Genomic DNA, 9,000 nt, shown 5'->3' with positions numbered 1-9,000 from the left:
AAATACCAGTCAATATTGGCAAAAAACCTTCAGGCTTCTGCTAGAAAGCTGAACATGAAGAGGAACTTCATCTTTCAGCATGACAACGACCCAAAGCATACATCCAAATCAACAAAGGAATGGCTTCACCAGAAGAAGATTAAAGATTTGGAATGGCCCAGCCGGAGCCCAGACCTGAATATGATTGAAAATCTGTGGGGTGATCTGAAGAGGGCTGTGCACAGGAGATGTCCTCGCAATCTGACAGGTTTGGAGTGTTTTTGCAAAGAAGAGTGGCCAAATATTGTCAAGTCAAGATGTGCCATGCTGATAGACTCATACCCAAAAAGTGCTGTAATAAAATCAAAAGGTGCTTCAACAAAGTATTTTTACTTCCCTCCACCTAAAAGATTTCAGTTTGTTGTTCAACTGAGATGTACATTTTATAGGTCACAATAAAGGTGGAAAAAGTTCTTAAATTATTTATCTTTGACTCATTTTTTTACATCACAGAAACCTGATATTCTAACAGGGGTGTGTAGACTTTTTATATCCATGTTATGTGCTTTAAAAAAAAAAAAAAAAAAAAAAAGAAGTATATATATATATATATATATATATATATATATATATATATATGTGTATATATATATATATATATATATATATATATATATATATGTATATATATATATATATATATGTGTATATATATATATATATATATATATATATATATATATATATATATATATATATATATGTATGTATATATATATATGTATATATATATATGTGTATATATGTATATATATATATATATATGTATATATATATATATATGTGTATATATGTATATATATATATGTGTATATATGTATATATATATATATATATGTGTATGTATATATGTATATATATATATAAATATATATTACAAATGGGTGTGCAAACAAGTTTAAAAGGTATGTCTGGTCACAACTGTTTTGCTTACCCCTAGACTTGGGACGGTTAAGGGGGATATAACCCTTATGGTTCATTGGGAGCATCATACATCTGTTATTTCACAGAGGTCATCTCGTAGATCCATATACAGTATATACAATTCCAACCCGTCCAATATTAGTTTGTGGTTTGGTCTTGTAATGTGACTGTCAGTCCTAATCTCTATATTTGTTCCTGTCCAGAGATTTAAAGAAATGAAGCTTAACCACTTTAATACCAGGCACTTAGACACCTTCCCGCCCAGGCCAATTTTCAGCTTTCAGCGCTGTCGCAATTTGAATGACAATTGCGCGGCCATGCTACACTGTACCCAAAAAATTTTTTTATCATTTTGTTCCCACAAATAAAGCTTTATTTTGGTGGTATTTGATCACCTCTGCAGTTTTTATATTTTAAAATAAAAAAAACAAATAAAAAAAGACCGAAAATTTTGAAAAAAAACAAGTTTTTCTTTGTTTCTGTTAAAATTTTTTGTAAATAAGTACGTTTTCTTCTTCAATGACGGGCACTGATATGGCTGCACTGACGGGCACTGATACAGTGGCACTGATGGGCACCGATGAGGTGGCACTGACGGGCACTAATGATGGGCACTGATAGGCGGCACTGATGGGCACTGATAGGTGGCACTGGTATGCGGCACTGATGGGCACTTATAGGTGGCACCGATGGCCACTCATAGGCGGCACTGATGGGCACTCGTAGGTGGCATTGATTGGTACTTATGGGTGGCACTGATGGGCACTGATAGGTGGGCACTGATGGGAACTGACAAGTGGCACCGATGGGCACTGACAGGTGGCACTGATGACACTGATTGGTGGCACTGATAAAACTGATTGGTGGCATTGCTGGGCAGAACTGAAACATAATGGTGCCAATCAGTGCTAGTGACGATCCCTGGTGGTCCAGTGTGGTCATCTGAGGGGGAGCTGCGCTGATAAACAATCAGCGCAGACCCCCCCTGTCAGGAGAGCCGCTGATCGGCTCTCCTCTACTCGCTTCTGTCAGACGCGAGTGAGGAAAAGCCTATCAACGGCTCTTCCTATTGACATCGTGATCAGCCGTGATTGGAGATGGCTGATCACGTGGTAAAGAGCCTCCGTCGGAAGCTCTACCAAGATCGGTGGAGCGGTGTGTCAGGCTGACACACCGCTCCACCGTTCGCCGCGATGCGCGCCCCCGCGGGCGCGCAGCGTCATGTTATTCTGCTGGACGTCATATGACGCCCAGTCAGGATAACGGAACCACTGCCCGGCCGTCATCTGCTATGGGCCGGGCGGGAAGTGGTTAAACATCAGCGTAACAGCAAGGGAAGGAATATTGCCAAAAGAGAGATCAGCGATGGCAGCCTCACTACTTTACTCATGAGAGTCACTTTAAACACTTTAAGACCGGGCCTCTTTCTGAGATTTGGTGTTTACAAGTTAAAAACAGTTTTTTTTGCTAGAAAATTACTTAGAACCCCCAAACATTACATTTTTTTTTTTCCTAACACCCTAGAGAATAAAATGGTTGTTGCAATACTTTCTGTCACACTGTATTTGTGGTCTTACAAGCGCACTTTTTTTTTTGGAAAAAATAACTTTTTTGAGTTAAAAAATAAGACAACAGTAAAGTTATAGCATAGAAAAACACATATGTGAGAGTCAGAGAAGCTTCACACCCCCAAAGACTGAAAACATGGAAAAATTTCCCATGGGGCTTTTTAGCAGCAAGAATGGACAAGTATTTATGGTAAAAAAAAAATGAAATGTTTTATTATATGACAAGGATTCAATTATACAGAAAGTTAAAATATGAGCTCTGGTCAATATACGTAAGGTGAGGTCACCAAAATTGATGGTGACATTATACATCATAAACACAATGGGGGTTATTTACAAAAGGCAAATCCACTTTGCACTGCAAGTGCACTTGGAAGTGCAGTCGCTCTAAATCTGAGTGGTAGAGCTGAAATGAGGGGAAGCTCTGCTGATTTTATCATCCAATCATGTGCAAGCTAAAATGCTGTTTTTTATTTTCCTTGCATGTCCCCCTCGGATCTACACCGACTTTACTTCCAAGTGCACTTTCAGTGCAAAGTGGATTTTCCTTTAGTGAATAACCCCCAATGCTATAGGTTACATGTACATTGGGATGTATGAGAAAACCCTGATGCATTTCGACTCCCATATTCATGGTTTTCCTCGGGGGGTTGTTTGCATTCTACAAGATACATCAAAAAAAGTTTTTTTACCATTTTATATTTAAACTTTACAACAAGAGTAGAAGACTACTTCATTTATATTATCATATATCAGGGGTCTCCAAATTTTCTAAACAAAGGGCTGGGTTACTGTCCTTCAGACTTTAGGAAGGTCTGGACTGTGCCCATTGGGAGTACAAAATTTTCCATTGCCAGTGGGAGTATACAATCCCCCATCATTGGTATCATTGGCAGGAATTATGCCCCATCATTGGTTTCATTGGGCCCCATTGTTGGTGTCATTGGTAGGAATTGTGCCCCCTCATTGGTGTCATCGGTAGGAATTGTGCCCCGTCATTGGTTTCATTGGGTCCCATTGTTGGTGTCATTGGTAGGAAATGTGCCCCATCATTGGTGTCATTGGTAGGAAGTGTGCCCCGTCATTGGTTTCATTGGGTCCCACTGTTGGTGTCATTGGTAGGAAATGTGCCCCATCATTGGTAGGAAGTGTGCCCCATCATTGGTTTCATTGGGTCCCATTGTTGGTGTCATTGGTAGGAAATGTGCCCCATCATTGGTGTGATTGGTAGGAATTGTGCCCCATCATTGGTTTCATTGGGCCCCATCATTGGTGTCATTGGATGGAATTGTGCCCCCTCATTGGGACCCATTGTTGGTGTCATTGGGAGGAACTGTGCCCCATCATTCATGTCATTGGTAGGAAAAGTCTCGTTCATTGGTGTCAGTAAATAAGGGCTGGCAGTTTGGCGACAAATGTCATATATGAACCATACATTGCTCTAAATTCATGATATTATATTTACCCCTCAGTTGGTAGACCTCGTATAGCCAGAGACTTAAAAACAGTTGTAATCAAATGCTCCAGGACCTCCGCATGCCTTCTCAATGTCCACCCAGGTGAACCCCCAATATGCAGGGGGCTTGCAAGGAGTCACGTGTTGTGAACCCAAAGGGGGAGGGGGAGTAAAGATAGGAACACTGGCAATTTATGATTTAAAAAATCAAAGTACAATAAGTACGGTAGATATAATTTTTTTTATATATACATATATAAAAAAGTGCTAGTAAGTATATTGAGTCAAACTTATTAAGATGATTCTCTATTGTAGTGTATTGCATATTTAATGAAGTGCTTGTGATATGTTTTTATTAAAAAAAGGAAGAAAAGAAAATTATTTAAGTTTACCCTTTATAATTAATAAAGGGCCCCTAAGGGGGAATAATGTATCGTGTTAACATAATTACGATCATAAAATGCAAGAAACAAGTGTTTAAGCTGGTGAGATGCTATGTGGGTTGTGAAAGGAGAGAAAGAATAAGCGCATAGCTGAATGGTAAGTTGATGAAAAGTAAATAGAATACAGTGAATGGGTGCAATGACTGATATGTGTGTGAACTAACAAAAAAACGAGGCTTAATGTGAATGGTGTGGGAGAGGAATGTGTACCTGTGATAAAGCTGAAGTATGTGAACAGAATGGGGCAAGTGTGAATAATTGTAATTATTACCTTGATCTTAAGGGTGTAATATAAAGAGCCAAACCTGGCAAAGGTGCGGGCGCTCATATACAGGGTTCAAGATGAAATATTATGCAGCCAATCTATATGGAAGAGATTAGTGCGGGGTGTAAGAAAATAATCGGTATAATATTAATTCACCCAGTGCATTAGAGATAGCACTTACCAGTCTGCCTTCCTCCTATGGTGTGAGTGCTGTTAATCCTCCAGGGATCACCTGGAGAGCCACTAGGAGGAAGTGACTGTTAAATACCCTCCAATCAGTATTGATTGGAGGGTAGCAGGTGTGGACTTCCCCTCCTCCCGCTCCCTCCTTGCTGGTCCATGCCGCCTAATGGTGGCATCAGCGTGACCCCCTCGGCGTTCCGGAAGGCTAGAGGGCCCCAGCATGCGACGTCATCCTTTGCTGCAAGCTGCGTGACGTCAGTGCGTCTCGTGCATGCGCAAGAGGGCCGCGCATGCGCGCGACGTCACAAGCATGTCTGAGGCAATTATGGGACGCCACCGGTGTCTTGCCGAGAAAGTTCCCCCGGCGGATAAGGACCCTCCTGTACTGCGCAGGCGCAGCGCTTGTGCAGTACGAACGACTAAGGAGCCACCGAAAATAGCCGAAGCTGAAAACCTTCAGTCAGCTGTACACGGCGCCTGCGCCGAGTCCAGGTTCAAGCCCCACCATCCAAGTGGACCTAGAGGTAGAATAAAAAAGTGCCGAGTGAAGCGAGGCCGTGCCCGAAGCGTGGCCCTCTTACAGGCGCCATGTACAGCTGATTTACAACTATTTGGCTTCGGCTATTTCCTCCGGCTCGTACTGCGCACACGCTGTGCCTGCGCAGTACAGGGGGGTCCTTATCCGCCGAGGGGAACTTTCTCGGCAGAACACAGGCATGGTGTGGGCTTCACCAGTGGCTAAAGGCTTAACTGCGGGAACACATTATGGGAGAATCGCGATATACATGCCTCCCCACCGTGCCGGGAAGCCAAGCAAGAGCAGGGGCCCACTCTTGTGGTGATACCCAGAGGAGGACAAAATGGCCTGTCAAAGGATCTAATGAAAAACAAAAGAAAAGTTTTTTATTAAATTATGTAACAATTGCACAAAACCTTTTACATGGTATTACAATCTTAAATTTATACATTTTTGTTCTTCATATGAAGTATTTGGTTTATTAATTTTTAACAAGCAATATAAAAGGTGCATATATCCAAAGTGGTGCAAAAAAGGGGAAAAAAGTCCAGAAAAATAATATTATTGTATTTATATATATATATTTTTTTTGTTCAGTCCAGGGATGACTTTCCTGGGCTGGACACTGGTAAGTCATTAAATTTATTATGGATTCTACATCCATTTTTCTCATCAATCAAGACTAGCTAGTTTTTCCTGATGCATAACCTTTCAGAAAGAGTACACAGGAGATGGACTCGTTTAGGCCAGAAAACATGGTAGCCTGTAGTCCAAATATCCATCTTTGTTCATGTTGGAGTAATGTTTTATTCCAATCACCACCTCGATCTGGGATATGAATCCGATCGAGAACGGTGAAGGAAACTTTGAGCATTCTGTAGCTATGCTGTAGGACTACGTGTCTGCCCAGGGGAAGAGGCCCATTTCCAATTTCCATACTGTAGACATGTTTTCGAGGTTCTACACCAAAATTTCTGCTTGGTCTTGCCTACATAGAAGGCCCCGCATTCGCATGCTATCATATAGACAACCCCGCGTGTTTGGCAGTTGGCGAAATGCTTAGGATAAAAAGTTTGGCCATTTGGAAGAAGAAAGGTTTTTTCCTTTCTAATTAAACGACAATAGGCACAATGCCAGCATGGGTAAGTGCCAAAAAGGGGAACAGTGTTGTTTATTCGGCTTTCTCATTCTTCACCTTGGAAGTTACTCATATTTGTGAATACAGAAGAGTATATATTATATTGAGCAACAGGAAAATATAGCTAGGATTTTCACACACACAATTGTAATGCACCTTTGCTCATATTCTAGTTCTCATGTGTTGGAGGAGGGGAAAGGGTGTTTAACCACCCAAAAAAGCACATATGTGAGAGTCAGGGAAGCTGCACACAACATTTAACAAGGATTTCAGTAAATATGCAATACACTACAATAGAGAATCATCTTAATAAGGTTGACTCATTATATTTAGTGGAAGTCACAGCCAGGATTCATTATTAGCACTTCTTTATATATATAAAATGATATATACTTATTGTGCTCTGATTTTTGAAATCATAAATTGCAGGTGTTCCTATGCTTACTCCCCCTCCCCCTTTGGTTTCACAACACGTGACTCCTTGCAAGCCCTGCGGATTGGGGGTTCACCTGGATGGACATTGAGAAGGCATGCGGAGGTCCTGGATCATTTGATTACAACTGTTTTTAAGTCTCTGGCTATACGAGGTCTACCAACTGAGGGGTAAATATAATATCATGAATTTAGAGCAAAGCAATGTTGTAAACGTTTAAATATAAAATGGTAAAAAAACCTTTTTTTGATGTTTTGATGTTGTAGAATGATCTTGTAGAATGCAAACAGCCCCCTGACGAAGACCAAGAATATAGGGGTTGAAATACATTGAGGTTTTCTCATGCATCCCATGGTGTAATGTGACCTATAACACATTGTGTTTATGATGTATAATGTCACCATCAATTTTGGTGACCTCACCTTACGTGCATTGACAAGAGCTCATATTTGAACTTTCTGCATAATTGAATACTTGTCATATAATAAAACAATTAATTTTTTACCATAAATACTTGTCCATTCTTGCTGCTAAAATGCCCCATGGGGAATTTTTCCATGTTTTTAGACAACAGTAAAGTTAGCCCAATTTTTTTTTAGATTGTGAAAGATAATGTTACGCCGAGTAAATTGATACCCAACATGTCATGCTTCAAAATTGCGCCCGCTCGTGGAATGGCGACAAACTTTTACCCTTAAAAATCTCCATAGGCGACATTTAAAAAATTCTACAGGTTGCATGTTTAGACTTAGAGGAGATCTAGGGCTAGAATTATTGCTCTCGCTCTACCGATCACGGCGATACCTCACATGTGTGGTTTGAACACCATTTTCATATGCGGGGGCTACTCACGTATGCGTTTGCTTCTGCAAGCGAGCTCAGCGGGACGGGGATCGTTTAAACATTTTTTAATATATGGGTTTGGAAACGTATATATTCCTTGCGGATATTGAGGGATAGATTCGTATAAAACCTTTTGTGCTGAGACTACAGCTTCTAGATGAGAAGGGACAATTATGTAGGACAGGGGTCTCCAAACTTAATACTAAGGGTCAGTTTACTGCCCTTCAAACTTTAGGGGGCCGCACTGTGGCCAATGAGAGAAGAAAATGTCCTGCTGTCAGTGGAAGTAAACAATGCTCCACGAGTGGCATCAGTAGGAAGAATAGTGCCCCATCGTTGGTTTCAATGGGAGAAATAGCACCGCTGTGGAGAAAAGGGGCATTTGAGCTCCTCCTGTTCAGCCTCGATGTGTTCAGTGTGTCGGGGTCAGGGTCATATGGCTAAGGACTGCACCGAGATGATCAGGTGCAACCTGTGCCTTGGCCACTCCTAAAGCAGATGTCCTGAAGCCTGACACAATATGGAGAAGGAGGTAATAGATGACTTGTTGAGGCTGGACAGGATGGAGGGTGAGGCCCCTGGTGTACCATCCTCCCCTGAGGTGACCGACTCCCCTGGTCCTGCTCAGGATCCCTCTCCAGTTCCTGTGGCCACCCCTCCTGTGTCTGTAAGTATTTCTTCTGTATCTGTCTCTGCGTCCCCCCAGCCTACTGTACCCTCTCCTCTTGTGTCAGAACCTTCCAAGTCTGTGCCCCCCCGAGTCAGTTACCCCCCAGGAGTCTACCTCTCCTAAGTCTGACTCAAAGGGAGCACACCCCCCCCCCCCACCAGAAGTGGTAGCGTGTACTAAAAAGGTCGATTCTTCCTCTGTAAAGGAGTCTTCTGTAGAGACTTCAAAGAAAAATAAACAAGAGATGAGGGCATCTCTGAAGCTGACCTACAGTACCTTGAGGACAGAAGGAAGGTTGGGAGGCGTAAGAAGCAGGCGGGGAGGACAGAACAGGCTCCAGTGCCTGTCTCTAACCGTCATAGGTCCTCTAAGTGGGATATTTCTTCATCTGGAGCTTCTTCGGAGCGAAGTTCCGATTCTGAAATGGAGTTTGAGGTGGCCTCAAGAAAGAGAAGCTTCTGGTGATGAGCAGCAGAGGGGAGCTAAAAAGCAATCCACCCAATAACCCAAATGGCAGTTCC

Source organism: Aquarana catesbeiana, linkage group LG01, assembly GCF_042186555.1.
Source record: "Aquarana catesbeiana isolate 2022-GZ linkage group LG01, ASM4218655v1, whole genome shotgun sequence".
Taxonomy (NCBI): Eukaryota; Metazoa; Chordata; class Amphibia; order Anura; family Ranidae; genus Aquarana; species Aquarana catesbeiana.
Note: the sequence above shows the minus strand (reverse complement) of the source record.